Below are 18,652 nucleotides of genomic sequence, written 5' to 3' on the forward strand. Positions count from 1 at the left end.
TGTTGAACTCGCTGTGAATTAACTGTCAGCGCTTACTCCAGGTTAAGGTGGGCATCAGCCCGGACCTTCGCCATCCGGGGCCTTGGTTTCCCATCTGTGTCAAGTGGGGTAGTTAAGGAAATGATCTCCAATGTACCCTTGTGCTGCTTGTGGCGCGGAGTGGACACGAATGCAGGCGTGTGTACGCTCTCACACCCGGGACCGATGCCTCAAAGTCGCCCCGAGGACCCGCCTCTCCCCGCGGTCCGCCCCACACACATACATACTGTCCCGGAGCCTCCCCTGCATCCCCGCGTCTGCACCTGCGTGGAGCTCCGGGCTTTCCGCAGGATTCCTGTCATTCCAGACTCCAGTGTCTGCCCGCCCTCGCCTCAGGGACCCCACCCCTCACCACAGGGATGCTGGACAGTCCGGCGAGTCGGAGACTGTCAGCCAGCCACCTAGGGCCAGCGTGGGGCTCTGAAGCACCACACAGCCGAGAATGGGGCAAAATGCAATGTTCAGTTTCATATTCAGTAGAATAGGAAGGAAGTGACGGTTTTGTTCTTGGCTATATTGCCAGAGCCTAGCGTGACTCACGATAGGCCTTAAATATTTGTGGAATGAGTGAATAAAATGAATGGTTGGATGAATATCCAGTAATTAAAGGTTAGAATTGGTAATTAAATTAGAACATGCCAGCTAGCACACACATACATAATTATACAGGCTATGCCTAAGTTAATTTAGCCATAATTGTTTAAAAACAAATTTAACTGATATGAACAACTTCTAGGATACATTTTTAAGTGATAAAAAGGAAAACATGAAATAGTATGATTTCATGTTTTTTAAAAAGGCAGAGAATATCTCTAGCAAGATACACCAGAAACTGATATACCTCAATTGACTCCAAGAAGAGGAATTATGTGGCTGGGAAACAAGTGAAAAGATTTCAAAACATACAACATGAAACTTTGTATCTCTTGAACTTTGAACAAGTAACAGTATCTTTTCAATAAAAGAGCATATAGCTACCATTTCCTGGAGGCCTATTATAATATGTATATCTACTGATATACAATAATATGAATGGATGCTTCACTTACATTCTACTACTATCAACAATTCTGTGAGGTAGGTGTTGTTCCCATTTTACAGATAAGAAAACTTGAGGCTTGTTCAAAGTCACATAACTGGATAAATAAATCCTTTGGAAGGATGGCTCTGAAAACTGCCTATGGATTATACCTCAGATCTGCTGAACAAAAGGGGAAAGAGACTGAAAAATGAGGCCCCCAAATGTCTGAGTCACATTTCTCATATTCCAAAACATTCAGGTTTTAGGGGTTAAATCCAATTTGATATTTTAATAAATAATTGATGCGGAAAGCTGAAAGTTCACCTCTCATTTCACCTTAGTTAGCATGTATTTTGTTTTTACAATTTAATACCCAAGGATTGCGCCATATACTTCTGAATCAGTTGGAAGAGAAATGTAATCCATCTATTTTATACTTGAAAGAAAGTGAAACCAAAAAAGTGGGTACTCAAATTATGGGTTGAGCAAGATTTAACAGATTAAGCACCAACCGATGGTTAACTGTTTAGCATTCACAACATGCCCCAGAATGCAAGATGAATGACTGAGAACCAAGACATTGATTTTGTTTCTAAAAATTACTTTTCACCAACAGTAACCTGGCAACTCCACTTGCTCTCTGCCACAAGAGAATGAAAAACATGCCAGGAATGTGTGAAGAGGGCAGAGGGTGATTCCAGGAGCAAAGCTGAGGTCATGCAAGACCTACTTGTTTGGCTCCATTTTAATGCAACTAGAAAACTGATGTGTGTGGGTCATAATATCCCCGGTGTCTTTTTTCTGCCCCAGACATTGTCAACAGCCCACTGTGTATACTAACTGAAAAATACTAAAACCCATCTCGGAACACTTACTATATTATTACAGTAGTCTTCCAACTATTAAAAATGTAGGTCTCTTCTGAGAAAACTGTATACCTCAAACCCTTTTTTAAGTGTAAAATTTCGAGATAAAATCTGAAAAACAAAGCCAAATTGTTTTCACTTAGAAAACAATATCAATAAGAGCATTTGAGGCTGCTTGGTTACTACAAAATCTTTTATTCTATTTAGTGTGGAAGACTGAACATAACATAAATCCTTTTCAATGATTTGTCTCCACGGCTAAAAGTGCAGATAAAACAGCTTTGCAAATATTAGGTTGGTGCAAAAGTAATTGCGGTTTAAAAGGTTAAAAATAATTGCAAAAACCGCAATAACTTTTGCACCAACCTAATAGTTGTAGATGAAATAGGATAAAAATATCTGATCACTTGTTTTGAGGTTAACGAATACATTTTACCATAGAAATTCTCCAGAATAATTTTCTCAATGTTTTATTTGGCAACAGACTCAAACTTGAGTTCCAAAAAATCCTCTTACAAAAGACAAAAATCTAGGGGGAAATGGTTTCCCATAGTATTTCAATGGAATTTTTAAGCTCTGATAATGGGAAAATATCTGCACAGACCAGGTACATTTTTCATCCAAAAGAGCTTTCCCCAAAATATTTTCCAAGAATCTTACCGTTGAGAGTTTCATCAAGTCAGGAGAATAAGGAAACAATTTTTAGCATCAATTTGCAGCATCTACTGTCACAAATGCCGAAATATCTCATAATGAGCAATGATGGTATTGCTACTTTTCTTAGAAATAGTTCTTTTGGTTTCAAATAGGAGATCTAACCTGAGATGCAAGGAAAAGTAAGCCTGTCAATCCAGGTTAGAGAACAAAGAACAAAGATGGAATTATTAAAAGGAAACAGGGGTGTCTAGTGGACTCAAAAGTCAGAATTAGAACCTGAAACTTATCATCAGAACCCTCTGGGGACACATGGTTTCTGGCCTCAGTTCTTCTCTCTATAAATGTGCTTCCTTCCACCAATCTCAATCTGTGTTATCTGATCCTTACCCAATTCTAATCAAGTTTCTGCATTAAAAAACCTACCTTAAGCCAAACTTCAGATTCTCAATAAATTTTAACCTGACCTTCCCCTCTTTGAGACACTGCCAGAGCTGTAAGAAGGTGTGGATCCCCCTTACCAACGCCAGCAATAAACTCAGCTTTGTCTTAGCAACAGATTGTGTTGATGACATTTAGGAGCCATCACTCAACAGGCCTAACAAAACACCACCATATCTGTGAGTTGCTTTTAGTAAATAGGGCAAGTAGAAATCACGTAGATTGAGAGAATATAATAATTTATGTCCTTATAACTAGAAGAATGAAGTTGCAACCTCCCATCCTCCCTGAGTATGACCTTGGCCAAGAATTTAATCAACAACTTACAATTACTGATTTTACAGCCTCATCTAGGTCAAGGAGGCAGCCAGAAAAAGGCAAATTTTATGGAATAACAATAGGATTGCTTTGTTTTCCTAGAGGACCTGAGAGGTCATAATTTGAAAACAGAGAGTGGAGAAAGGTAGTGGGGAGGCAAGGGGTAAAAAACCAATACTGCTCGTATTATAATGTCCAGTAAGTAATGTACAGGACAGATTTCATTGATAGAGAAGTGGCTTATAAAGTATGAGTCAGCAGGAAAATACTTCTCTTCCTCCTCGTGGATTTACTGCACTACTTCTGAAAATTAAAATTTGTCCGTGGGAGATGGTAGGATGAACATGATTATGTATTTGTGTTTTACTCAGTAGTTAGCCTGGACAATCCAGAGAATAAAACATGTTCAACTCCTACAGATATCAAGAGAATCAGATTTTAAGTGACCCACAGATACTCTAAACTGCTTCTTGAAACTTGGAACGCTGAAGTCTTCCCTCACTCCCATCCCCAACTATTCGGTGGGACTTGGAAACCACCAACTCTTGCTCTCCAGGCTCCCTTTTGTGGGGTGTTATTCTCATCTAGACTGAATAACTCATCCTTGAGGACTTCAGCTGCTAAGAGAGAAGTTATTCTCTCTCACACATGAACTTGGACATTATTGGTAGATGAAGACATTGCGAGGGCTCTATAGGCTATAAAAATTTTGTTGTATGAAAGTTCCCTTTCTACAAATCTACAGAGATGGAAAATAAATCAGTGATTGCCCTGGACTAAAGGTGGAAATGGGATGGAGGGCAGAGGGGTTTTCTGGGGGTGAAAGAAAAGCTCTAAAATTGGACTGTGGTGATAGGTGCACAACTTTGTAAATTTATTTAACTGAATCGTGCACTTAAAACAGCTTAACTTTGTGAAATATAATTTATACTTCAATAAAGCTTTTAAACAAAATCCCAAATTGCCCTTTTCAGTTAAAAAATACTTATTTAAAACCCTCATGTTACCAAAGAAACTCTCATGTGAACATGCATGCTACATACCGCCTGGCCTTCAATCAGAGAAGAAATTAAAAAACAAATAATTCCTGAGCATTCCAGTTGAAGTGCCAAATTGATGACTTAACTGAAAATATCATAACATACATCAATTTTTAAATAAAGAAATAAAGCCATACCCAGTTTTGCAATTGGTTGTGAAATATATACTAATACAGAAGATTGTCCTTATGTATGTATATGTATAATATGTTGTTAAAGCTCCTATAGAAAAAACTTATTATCATGATTTTTTTCATGCTTTGGAAAACAGCTAATGCTGATGAGATCTTTGAAGCTATCTCACCTCAATTTTGACTGCAATTGTGTTCAGGAATCCCTTCATCTTCAGACATTACCTACTGGTCCTCTGAGCTCGTCCGCACCACCAAGCCCTTTCTTTCTGTGCCTTGGGTTCATTGTACATTTCTATTTCATTTTCTCTGGACTTTGTATCTTGGTTCTTTCTATGCTCACTTCCCCTTCCCATCTCCCTCCATTCATTCACTTCTTCAGTTTTGTTTCTGGTCTTACAACTCTCATGAGACTTGATCTTCAAAAGTCAGTGATGAACCAATAGCAAAATCCAATGGCTTTCTTTAAATTCAGTTCTCATACCCATCCCCAGACATTACTGTTGCTGGTTTAGTAGTATCTTCCCAGACCTTTTTAAATGCACTTATAAGCATGCTCATACAGAAATGCATGACATATTTTGTGATTTTTCTTAAAAACATAGAGATTAAACTGTTCCTTTTGCTCTGTGGCTATCTTTTTCACTTAGAAAATGATGCCCTGGAGATCTCTGTCTGTTTTACACTGAGCTTTGCCTCATTCTTTATATTCACTGCCTAGTATTCCACGGTATGTACAGTTTATTTAACAATATCATTCCATAGTATTATTCTATTGATGGACATTTAGATTGTTTAATTTTTTTCTAATATTTTAAGCAATAATGCAGAGAACATTCTTAGTTGTCCCTCCTTAGGTACATGTGCAAAAATGATGCTGGGTTCAAAAATTACTGGGTTGAAAGCTATGGAAATATTTAACTGATAGATATAGCCAAATTGCCTTTCTAAAATGCTGGGACAATTTATATTCCTGCCAATAGTATAAAAGAATTCCTATTTCCTCACATTCACTTTAATCCTGAACATATTTTTATAGCTGCAAATCTGATGGTAAAAGTCATTTATTATTTCAATTTAGATTTCCTTGATTATGTTGCATTTGAGCAGCCTTTTATATGTTTGCTAGCTATTTGATTTTTTTCTTCAGAAAATGTCCTGTTCATATTTTTCCACTGAGTGGTCTTTTTCTCAATGATTTGTATAAGTATTTGTGATTTGTATAAGTATTTGTATATTCTACTTATTTATCTATTGTCAATTACATATGATGTAAATATTTTCTTCTGATCTGTTTTTGTTTTTTAAGATTTTATTGGGGAAGGGGAGCAGGACTTTATTGGGGAACAGTGTGTACTTCCAGGACGTTTCCAAGTCAAGCTGTTGTCCTTTGAATCTTAGTTGTGGAGGGCGCAGCTCAGCTCCAGGTCCAGTTGCTGTTGTTAGTTGCAGGGGCCACAGCCCACCATCCCTTGGTGGAAGGACGCGCTCCAACCAACTGAGACATCTGGGAGCTCAGCGGTAGCCCAGCTCAAGGTGCCCTGTTCAATGTTAGTTGCAGGGGGCTGCTGCTGTGTTGAATGTCAGTTGCAGGGGGCGCAGCCCACCATCCCTTCCAGGAGTCGAGGAGTCCAACTGGCAACCTTGTGGTTGAGAGCCGGTGCTCCAACCAACTGAGACATCTGGCCACCCAGGAGCTGAGCTTGTGGAGGGTGCAGCTCGCTGGCCTATGTGGGAATCGAACGGGCAGCTCCGTTGCCCAGAGTCGGCGCTCTAACCAATTGAGTCACCCGTCCACCCCCTCTTCTGATCTGTTACTTTCTTTACATTGTTTACAGTATCTTTTTGTTGTTCAGATGTTTTTAGTCTTCCTACAGTTAAATCTGACAATCTTTTCCTTTATAACTTCTGGGTTCTGTGATTTGTTAAAGGTCTTTCCAACCCAACATTATAAAAAAATACTTTGTTCTGACACTTTCATAGTTCATTTTGGTGTTATCTTATTAACTCACCTTAAATTTGTTGTTGTGGATATGATGTGAAGTACAAATCTAGCTTAGCTTTTAAATCCCAATGGATAACTGTGGCAAAGATGATTAGATGCTCACCAAAAAACATTTCTTCTTCTTCCTGGGCATACAGCAGCCTGTGGTTCTTAACCTTCTTTGCAGTTAAGTGTAACCAGGCGACTAAGCTCTAGAGAGGAAATGTAGGTAGAAATTATGAACCCCTATTTAGGCCTGGCCCATAAACACTTCCCACTCTCATCCTCTGTGCTCTTTCCCCTCTGGCTGATGTAGTCGAGCACAGACCCTTGGAAACCATGTTTTGAAGTAGAACTATCTTAAGATGGAAGAAGTCTTGATCCCTGAATCACTATTTCAAAAAGGGCCATCACCAATCAGGACCACCCATTTTGGACTTTAAGTGAGAGATAAATAATTTCCTATATTGTTAAACTACTGAAGTTACAGTAGCTAGTGTTCACTAATGTAAAAGCCACTTCTTCCAATACAATTTATTGAAAAGTGTATCCGTTTCCCCACTGACTTGAGATGCTTTTACCTTTATCGTAGAATAGTCAAATAGTTAAGAACGCAGTCATGGCATTATTTTGTGAACTTGGGCATTGTATTATACTTAACCTCTCTAAGTCTTGTTTTCCCAATAAGTAAAACAGGGTCAATGAGGATATGGTATATAGTGAGCTCTCAATACATGTTAGTTGTTCTCAGTGTTGTTGTAATTGTTATATGCTAAATCACATTCAGCATGGGTCTATTCTATTCCATGATACAGTTGTCTATTTCTTGTTCATTTATTGTGTCCTGTGTCTTTTTTTGGAATTCAGTTTTCACTTTGTTGGAATTAGTATCACCCTTAGACCTTAGACTTGGGACCTGGTTTCAAATTCCAGCTTTATTACTTGTTACCTCTATGACCTTAGACAAACCCTTTAGATTTTTTTACTATAATTTCCTCATGGGTAAAATAGTGATAATAGCACCTATCTTTGAGGATCCCTCTAAGGATTCCCTGGCATAATGTGAATGCTCAGCTCATTAATGGATTGAGGTATGTCTGCAAGAAATGAATACTAACAGGGTTAATTTGAGGGATTTCGAGGTAGGAACTGGGATTCGAGGGGTGGGGAAAACATAGGACAAGATTTCCATGCAGTAGAGTGGATGCTAGAGGGCTTTTAGTTCTATTTACAAACATCTATAAATGTGAAATCTGATTTAACAAATTTAAAAATATTTCCCAAGAAGAATAAGCAAATCTCCTAAGCGTGTGGGGAGGGCGGGAGGGATGGGAAGGGGATGGACCCCTCAAGGGCCAAGTAAAGAAGCAACGGGAAGAGCTCTGGTTCACAGAGTGGCCAGGCAGAGGTCTATTACATTGAGAGAGACCTGAATGGCTCCGAGCTTGGGCTTTGATGACCATTCAGAGGTGAGATGAGGCCTGGGTGTACGAAGACTCCTTAAGTAGACGTTGTCCCTGGTAGCTAGTGATTCTTAGAAAAGTGGCTGTGGCCAACTCTAGAGGAAGCCGTTGGCCACCTCTGAGTGACCCAGACAGCTGGTGATTTCCACAGCATTTCCCTAAGCCAACCATGGCTTTGCTTGACCAACCCAAGAACGGGATGTAAATCTCATGTTCACCTCTTCAATTTAAAACTCTCTTCTTAAAATCAAGTATGAGAATATGTATATCTAGAGTCACACATGCCAGCATTGTTGAAAATGGTGAAACATGGGAAACATCAAAATATGCATCGCTAAGTACACTATGGTGTGCCAGTTATTTATTGTCTCACATCTCCAAATCATCCTTTATTGCCTGCTCTGCAAAAATGGATCTGGGCTCTTTAAATCATTTTCCATTGCCAGCAGATGTTAAGCTCTGGCTGTAGTGGCTGCTGGAAGGACACTGGAAGAGAAAGAGCTTTTCTCTTTCTAGGTCAGCAGTAGATCATACCAGGCTACTGCAGAGCATGTGTTTTTCTGCACTGCCTAACTCCAAGTGGTTTATTTCTGTACTGCCTGCCAGGCTTCTGCTGTTTTCAGCTGTCAACATGGGCAGTGGCAGGATAGCCAAGAGCCTCAGAATGCATGGGCCTGTGTCCCAGCCGAGGTGCTGCTCCTGGCACCCTCTCCTCTGCCCCTTGTGTGCACGTACCAGGGACTAGACATCTAGTGGGCCAACCACTTGAATTTTGATCCATGCAGTGTCTGGAGTCTCCCAAGCCCAAGTCACACACAGAAATGTACTAGGTTCCGGCAGACTGGAATCTCCCCAGCTTCTGGTTCCAGCAGTATCAAAAGCGGTCCCCAACTCCCTTTGTGCATCCTCCTCTCCATCAGCCTTGACTTGCCTGAGCCCTGGATGGCTGCTCCTGCTTTCCCAGTGATTTTGGACCATCTCTGCCCTGACAACCCAGCAAACTTCTCCACCATCCACTTGGCTGTAACCACGTCTTCCTCAAAGAAGTTTGAACTCTCTTCCAACTTTGTCCTTCCTTGTGTACCCTAGGATACTCTTCAGATTTTTTTTCTATCTTTATAATTACTCTTCTGTCATAGTTTAATAATTCTCTATATTAAGCTTCCCCTGTTTAAATTACTGTGTGTTTCTGTCTTCTGATTGGACCCAGACTGGTATATAAAGCATTGGCATACAATGGGATAGGATATTTTGTGGCCACTAAAATAATGATATGGATGTATTTCTTGACATAGAACTATGTCTATGACATTGTTGAGCCAAAAAAGTAGATATGTAGAATTGTATGTGTCTACATGCATGAAGAAGACTAGAAGAATGCTTAGAAAGTGTCAGCAGTATCATTGCTGGGTGGTGAGATATCAGATGAGTTTTACTTTCTTTGTGCTTTTTACAGTTTTAATTTCTTTCAATGAGTATGTATAATTCCACCCAGCCTTCAAAAAACTGGGGACACACTCTGGGTTTAAAAGGTAAACTCTGAACTCCTTACCATGCCCACAAATTAATCCAAGGTCTGACTCCTACCTATTGGTGTAGCCCCATATTTTGCCCTTCTACACAGAAATCCTAGCTAATCCAAAACTCCCAATTTCCTATCTATGGACACATGTCATTCTCCCTGCAATGGCTCAGTCATTCATCAAAGCCCTGGACTGGGCTTCCCTCCTTTCTGGAGGCTTTCCCAATTCATTCCACGTAACCTAGTTTTTAAGTGTGAGTTCATCAAAGGACACGTGGCTCCAGGACTTGGCAGTGGAAGAAGTGGCCTGAGCCCCTGCTGGTGCAGGATCTCTTTCCTTCCTTGGGAATCAGGCAATCTTCGTCACTGCGTGCCTTGGTCCCAGGCTGAGCACTTCAAATGGACCAGCTGCTACACAAGCCCTAAACATGTCAGTGACAAAAGATGACCAGGCTTCCCTCAGATGATCCTGACAGATCCTGTTGCTGGTTCGTATTTTTACTTTAGCTCAATGCTTCTCAAATTTTACTATGCACAGACATCCCTTAGGGATGTTGTCAAGTGCAGATCCTGATTCAGTAGCTCCAGGTAGGCCTGAGACTGTGCATGTCTAACATGGAGCTGCTGGTCCCAGACCATCCTTAGAGAGTGAAGTGTTAGCTTATTTTTTAATACATTTCCGAAATATAATCCAAGCAGAAGAGCAGCCCTATTTCAACATTTTAGTCAATTCAACCTTAGCATGTACACTGTGGGGACAGAGTCCCAGAGAGCAGTTTACAGGCTCTAGGCCTCGGGTGGGGAGGTGCTGGCTCGGGTAGTGAATGACCATCAACTGTGATTGGTTGGCCATCAGCTATAACGGGTGGGCCAATTGGCTACTAATGTAACTGCAGGGCTGCGTTGATTGGTTGGTTGGCAGGCAGAGAAGTGAATGGCGGACTGCAGATCGTGTGGCTAGTACTGCGTGTGTCTTGCCCGGCCACCAGAGGGAATATAGTGGTATGACTCCCCTACCTATGGCTCCGTGGGTGTTCCTTTTTGGCCTAGCCATATCCTGCGTTCTTATGTGGGGAGCGGGACCAGAGGCCCCGCAGGCGGCCCCGCACGACAAATGGCGCAGTGAGCAGGGTATGGTGCTGGCCAAAACCTACCGAAGCATGGTGGAGCAGTGTGTGCGTGTAAAAGTGCAGTTTCAGGAGGCCCGAAAGGAGTTGTGCCGGGAATGGGAGGCGCGGTCTGCCTGGGAGACTCTGTACCAGATGGTACAGCTCCCTCCTGGCCACAGAAGGCGTCACCTTCCTTTTAGTAATGTGCTGCTGCTGTAGGCTCCGAGGGTTGCGGACATCGTGTACTGAGGCCTCCACCCAATCGGATGCCTGGCACAGCGAGCAGGATTCCGGCCAGGTAGGAATGGAGTCTGACTCTGGGCAGGAGGACGTGTGGCCCCCACACAGTGTGTGGTGCCTGGTGGCCCCTGTTCGCAGGAGTTGGACCCCCAAGGAGGGGTGGGAGGACATGGATGGCTCTCCAGCCAGTGTGGAGAGAGCCCTGCAGGCTCTGGCTGAGTGGTTGCCAGAGGAGGCGAAGGCTATAGCCGGCTGCGTGGGCTGGATGTTCCTCACGGCCTTGAGTCTCAACACAGAAAATGCACCTAATGAAATAGCCCAGGTGCTGGACCAGGTGTCCCGGTTGGAGGCACTGGAAGCCCAGATCCGCCTGTTAGAAGAGGGGCCCCAAGGTGGAGACTCTGAGGCAGAGGCACGAGGAAGCGAGTGGAGACAATGTAGCTCCTAACCAATTGCAAGCCCTGCCAATCTTGAAACAAAGGGTAAAATGTGAGCAACCTTTGGGCCCGGGGGCGTTGCTGCAGGCAACCCAGCTGTGACTGAGTTCACAACCTACACCCCTTACACTCCCACTGAGTTGCAGGAGCTGGGGAGGCAATACAGACAGCGCCCTGGAGAGCCCGTTTCAGATTGGCTACTATATTTATGGGATGAGGGAACAGACAACATTCTCTGCTCCCCAGGCGAGATGGAAAAGCTAGCCTTCCTGACAGTGCATCTGTTCCTGCGACAAAGGTTACAGAACTGCCACAGGTTGGCCCAAGACCAGGGCAACCATTCTCTAATGGAGTGGCTCACTGCTGCGGTACGCACAGTATGGGGACAGGCTGGTGAGCTGCCAGACACTGTGAGTCAGTGGCAGTCATATACGAACTTACTCAAATCATTCTTACGCCCTATGTGGGGTGGCATATCCATGAAGTTACAACTGCCATGGCCACCCTAGGGGATGTTGAAAGCTGGAGGCAAAGGAAGGTAAGACAGGAGATCCGAACAGTTGAGCCCTGGAAGCCCAAATCAAAAGTAAAGGGGCGAGGTCGCGAGCCTCAGAGAGTAACACTCGCACAGATGTGGTGTTATCTTGTGGCAGCAGGGGTCGATCGAGGGAAAAAATAGACCAACAACCCAATACACTCTTGTTGGAACTTTGGAAACAGTTGCGTCTGGAACAGTAATTCCAGAGAAGCCTAAAGGAGGTCTGGGAAAGCACAACCCGTGTCCCTCCAGGACTTCATGCAGCCGCTTGAGGCTGACTCCTTCCAGCTTCATTAGGAGTGGGGCCAAGGTACCCGGTCAGAGGGGATGAGCAGGGACCGGAGGCCCCACGTGGAACTGTCCATACATTGTCCCCTTCTAATGTGCAGAGGGCTTTGGCCCTAGTTGACACTGGTGCAGACTGCAGTCTTGTTTATGGGAACCCAGAACTGTTCCCCGGACCAGCAATCTGCATTGATGGCTACGGGGGAAGACCGTGACTGTGAAAGCTGTTTCCTTACCACTGGGTATCGGAAGGCTTCCCCCTCGTACCTACAAGGTGTATGTCTCCCCAGGTCCGGAGTATATTCTAGGGGTGGACGTGCAACATGGCCTCAGCTTACAGACGACGGTAGGAGAGTTCCGTCTCTGGATCCGGGTGGTGAAAGCGGTGACATGCGGGCATGCTCACCACCCTCCTCAAGTGTTGCCACAGCCCCGGTGCGTGGTTACAGTGCGATAGTACCGCCTGCCAGGAGGGCAGGAGGAGACTGGTCATACAATATTGGAATTGGAGAAGGCACATATTGTGAGGCCAACGCACAGTCCCTTTAACTCCCCAGTACGGCCTGTCAAGAATCCAGATGGGACCTGGAGAACGACTGTGGACTACAGGGAGTTAAATAAGGTGATGGCACCTTTGCACGCGACAGTACCTTCAATACACAATTTGACGGTCTGACTGTCCGCCTGGGAACATATCACTATATAGTGGAATTGGCCAATGCTTTTTTCTATGCTTGTCGCGTAGATTGTGAGGCAAGATCCTAGAGGGGTGAAGTGTGAGGACAGAGTCCCAGAGAGCAGTTTCCAGGCTCTCACCTTGCATGGGAAGGAGCTGGCTCGGGTAGTGAATGACCATCAACTTGATTGGTTGGCCATCAGCTGTAACCAGTTAGCCAATTGGCTACTGATATAAATGCGGGGCTGCGTTGATTGGTTGGTTGGCAAGCAGAAAAGTGAGTGGCGGACTGCGGGTCGTGTGGCTACTACTGCGTGTGTCTCGCCAGGTCGCCAGAAAGAACATAGCGGTATGACTCCCCTATCTATGGCTCCGTGGGTGTTCCTTTTTGGCCTAGCCATATCCTGCGTTCTTATGTGGGGAGCGGGAGCAGAGACCCCGCAGGCCGCCCCATACGACAAATGGCGCAGCAAGCAGGGTCTTCAGCACGACAACACAATATAGCTTTTAGCCCTCAAAACAGTTGGGGGGTGGGGGTGTTTAAGTATATCATTTCCTCACACTAGCACCATAGTGAGCACTCCCGCATATAATTTCTATTAGTGATATAATTAAGGACACCCACTCAGCTCCCTTGTAGCATTTATCTGCAAAATTACATTGTCCCCCTGCTTACTTAGCTCTTTAAGGAGAGAGATGATGTCCTGCTCACATCCAAGCTGTTAGCTCAATGCTTAGCAGGAGCGTAAAGGTTAGGAGTGCAGACTCAAGCCAGACTGCCTGCATTCATGATCCCAGCTCTACCACTTACTGAGGCACTCATCTCACTGTAAAATGGAGACAGCAGGGGTGGCCGGATGGCTCGGTTGGTCATAGTGCGAGCTCTGAACAAGGTTGTCGGTTCAATTCCCATGGGCCATGGGCCAGTGAGCTGGGCCCTCCACAACTAGATTGAAGGACAACGACTTGGAGCTGATGGGCCATGGGGAAACACACTGTTCCCCAATATTCCCCAATAAAATTAAAAAAAAAGAAATATTAAAAAATAATAATAAATAAATAAAGGAGACAGCAGATACATCTATCTCCTCAGTTGTTGTAGGGGTTAAATGAACAGATAATGTTTAGAAAGAGAACAGATAATGCTTAGAAAAATGGTTAGCACCAAGCAAACACTGTATAAAATTCAGCTATGATTGTTAGTAAATGTGTAGAATAATAATAAACTTTCAGAAAAAAAGAAATGATATCACATTGATTCATATAACATGTATTAATTAATTTTCATACATTATCTGTTGCATTTTTACTTTATTTTTTAATACATGCACAATTATTTATCAGGAGCCTATGTATACAAACAAGAAACTCATTCATTAACACAACAAATATTTCCTGAATAAAAGGCACTGGAGATGAGACCAGGAAAAGGGAAGGACGGGATACCAAATGAATTAGATATAATTTCTGGCCTTCAGGAAGAGAAATAAGGAGGAAGAATTATAATGCAGAGCACAACAAACAGTCCACTGTTGCAAGAGGTGTACCAATAACACACTCATGCTAATCAGGGAATTCTGTGTGTTACCTCCCCAGCCCTCTATTCCTACCTGCTGATATTGGAAAACTTATTTTCTGGGGAACCACCCCCCTTCCACTCAGTCCCAGGGTTCAGGGGGTTGACTCAATCAGACTACAGCTTGGCCTGGTGATCTGGGCTTGGTTGATCAGAGAATTAAATACTGTTCACTATAGCAACTAGTTCAAGGTGTACACGTGACCCCAGACACACCTGTGATTCAATTCTGGGACACCTGTGCCAGTGTTGACAGAAAAGTCTTCTTTCTTTTCCTGCTGGGCTTACAACTGTAAGCCTTTAAACACGGAGCTACTGGGACCATCTGTGGTGGGAAACCGGTAAAAGGGAAGCAAATACAGAAGAAAATAAAGCTGGCGGGGGGAGGGGCAGAGAGAGATCAGGTCCGGATATGGTTTATCCCCAATCCAGCAACGCCTGATTCATTTTTGGACTTTTTTCTTGAGCCAACAACATTCTTTGTTTACTTTTTCCAGGTGAGTTTTCTGGTGCTCACAACTAGAAGAATCCAGAATAAATGTGGAACTAAGAAGTTCTAAATTCCAAATTATTTTATTCAGCCTTGATGAAAGTTATAACCAAGACCAAAATGTTGATACTAGGAACTTTGAGAAAATAAAAAAAACTGTTCTGTTGGCACAGTACTCTGAGGATACAAAGCACTGTGCTAACCAGTAACATCTCACCACCAGAAAAAGTGGGAAAGAACCTCAATGACAAATGGTAGTAGGCTGGGTGCAGATTTAAATATTCTGGTTTTGGTCATCATAAATGGATTTGGGCTTGCTAGAAGTTTTCCTATAGTATCTTGGTTGTTAAAGGCTTATGGTTCTACAACCCCTAACTTTGAGATTATGAACTTGCTTTATTCATTTGCTGTGGGAAACTGAATTTGAATTCACGTATCAACCTTATAATAACTAAACCGAAAACTATATTTTCATTGATCTTATCACAATTGACTCAGCTGACATAAAGGACAGATGAGATCCTTTTAGATGTAGGAAAAACATTTTTGTTTTTGCATATATTAAGCAAGTAGAAACAATTGTGAGAAGTGCAATTTTTTTTTACTTTTTCAATTTCCTTCTTTGGTTTTATCTTCCCATCAAACATATGAGGAGCCCAGGACTGATTATAATCATCCTAATTTTATGGAGGAGAAAACATAAGCAAAGAGATAACAGTAATTCAGTTGCAAAAAACAGTATATGGAATGCAACCTCTGGTGATTCACAAAAACTCATACCTTTTACAGCCTGACTGGCCCCTTGGTCCTCACCCACGTGTTGCTCCCTGCATGTAATTAAAAGTAATAAAGCTACATTTAAGTCCATCTAGAAGATTTCAGTGTATTTTATTTTATTATTCCTAATGGAATTCATATATTAAGCAATTCAAGGAAACTTACATTTTGTATGTAGTTAAACTTCACTGCATTTCCACTGGTGCCAATAAATAACGACTGTGGAAGGGCTGGTGGTATTATTTAGCATCCACATCTCACTGCTTTTTTGGTATGCCTGATTATATAAGCTATATGGATGTGCATGTGTGGTTTTCATTTTTTCCCATTTGGTATTATAATTACTCGAGTTAATTTTAGATCTTGGATTATTAGGAAGATCAGTCTATTAACTGATCACATTAAACACAATGCTGCAAGTAACTTATGCTAACATGGTGAAGTTATATTTTAAGATTGCATTTATGGATGCAATCTCCCAGCAGAAAAATGGTCAGGAAAAAAATGTGAGGCTGCTTAATAAGTTACCATCAGTAAGTTCAACATTAATCAATAGCCCCATAAGACCTAATACCTGTTAGAGGCTACTCATCTCTATTCCAGTGGTTCTAAAGGTGTTCTTAATCCTGAAGCAACCAGGATTGGTTGATTTACAATTGTTTTAGGCAGTTATGTTTGGAAATTAGGGTGGAGTACTCATAAGGCATGCCTTAAGAACTTGCTATAGTTGGCTGTCAGAAAGGATAGGAGGAAAATGGGGGGAGTGAGATGTCTCCAGATATCCAGTAGGGAGATGACACGCCCTTCTTAAGTGGTAATGGTTCCTTGGTGTTGTGGCAGTTTAAGATGCCAGAGACAACCTTGGCTTGAAGCAGTGCTTCTCAAATTATGGTCTTTGGTGCACCTGGTGATTCTGGTGCATGAAGAGTCTGAAAACTTCATTTACATCATAATGATGAGGCCTTGTTGTAACTCTACCTAGTCTTAGGTCTGATTCAAAATGATGAGGATGATAGTAATGTTGATAATGACTTTTACTGAGGATTTACTCTGTGCCATGGTGGTGAACACTACATATGCATTATCTGACCCAGTCGTCACAATAACCCTCTGAAGCAGGTGCCATTAGTTTTTTCATTTTACAGAAGAGAAAACTGGGGCGCAGAAATAAGGAACATGTCCACGGGCATGAAGTTAATTAGTGGCTGAGCCAGGATTCAAATCATGGTCTAACTCTAAAATATATGGTTTATTTTTAAAACTGCGGTAAAATACACAAAATTTACTATTTTAATTATTATTTTAAAGTGTACAATTCAGTAGTATTTAGTACATTCGCATTGTGTGCAACCATCACCACTATATAGTTCCAGAAAATTTTCATCACCCCAAAAGGCAACCTCATGCCCATTAAGCAGTCACTCACTCCCCATTCCCTTTTCCCCTGAACCCCTGTAACCACTAATCTGCTTTCTGTCTCTATGGATTTGCCTCTTCTGGACAGTTCATGTAAATGGCATCATACAATATTTGTGTCTGTCTTCTTTCACTTAGCATAATGTTTTCAAGGTTCATCCATATTGTGGCAGGTATCAGTAAACACTTCATTCTTTGTTTAGCGCCAAATATGAATCCATTGTACCACATTTTGTTTATGTATTCATCAGTTGATGTCCATTTGGGGTTTTTCCCACCTTGTGGCTATTGTGAGCAGTGCTGTTATAAACATTCAGATACAAGTTCTTGTTCAAACATCTGCTCTCAATTCTTTTGAGTAAAAAAATAGGCTTTTAATCACAAACCTCTGCTGACTCCCAGGAGATGATCATATATCTTAAAATCTTCAGATAGTCAGCACATATTTGAGAACCTGCTGTGCAGCCACCTAGAATGCTAAGCAATGGGAATATAAATTGCAATGAATAAGATAGCCACCATCCCTGTCCTCCTCAGGAATGACAGACAGACATTGAATAAGTGAGTAAAACACGGCCCGGCAGCAGTTAGGATTAAGGGTTCCTTTTCCATTTGCTATTAAAGTAAAAGCTGGCAATGACGCACCTCAGTAAGATGCTTCTAACAGGATGCTTCTGAATGCAAGAAGCAAGCACTAAGCGTAGCTTAAACAATAATGGTGTTTATCATCTTACATAATAAGAGTCTGAGGTAGGGAGGTTCCCGAGTGGGGTAAGTCAGCAGCTCAACATCAAGAACCTAGGTTTTCTCCATCCCTCTGCTCTGTCATCCTTATAGTCACATTAAGGGACAGAAATTCGAAGCATCAGGTCCTCCTCACATAAAAAGGACCAAAGAATAGATGTGGGAAGATGGCAGATTCCTTCCCATCCCTTTTTAGGTACAAGAAAAAAGTTCCCGGAAACGCTCTAGAATACATCCCCTGAGATCTGTTCTGCCAGATTTGCACCACAAGCCTATTCCTACACCAATCATTGGCAAGAAAATGGAATTACAATGCACGATTTAAGATTAATCACCGTTGAAGCTGGAAGGGGGCCCAGATTCCCCTGAGGCATGAAGACACCTGATACCCTAACAAAATACAGGTTCTGGGGAAACAAGTTCTGAGCTCAAGACCTCAATTGAATATCTCAAAAGGAAAAAAGAAAAACAAAACCTCAAACCTCAACATCTCCAAGACTGAACTCATGATTCTCATCAAAGCGGTCTCTTCTAGTGCTCTAATTCTCTGTGAATAGCACCACCATTCATTCCATTCGCACCAGCCAGAAAAATAAGAGTTCTCATAACTCTCCTCATTTTCCTCCTCTTCATCCATATCTAGTGCATCACCAAGTCCTGTTGATAAAACCTGCAAAATAGCTCTTAAATGTACTATCTCTTCACCTCCACTGCCACCATTCTAGTCCAAGTTACTGTCATCAGCTCTTCCCTGGAGCTCTGCAACCACCTTCTACTGGTCTCCCTGCATCCCTTTTGACCTCCCTTCAAGTCCTTCACATTGCAGCCACAGTAGCCTTTTCAAATACATGCTCACGTTTAATGTTTTCCTCCCACTGATCCTAG

Source organism: Rhinolophus ferrumequinum, chromosome 12 (genome assembly GCF_004115265.2).
Source record: "Rhinolophus ferrumequinum isolate MPI-CBG mRhiFer1 chromosome 12, mRhiFer1_v1.p, whole genome shotgun sequence".
NCBI lineage: Eukaryota > Metazoa > Chordata > Mammalia > Chiroptera > Rhinolophidae > Rhinolophus > Rhinolophus ferrumequinum.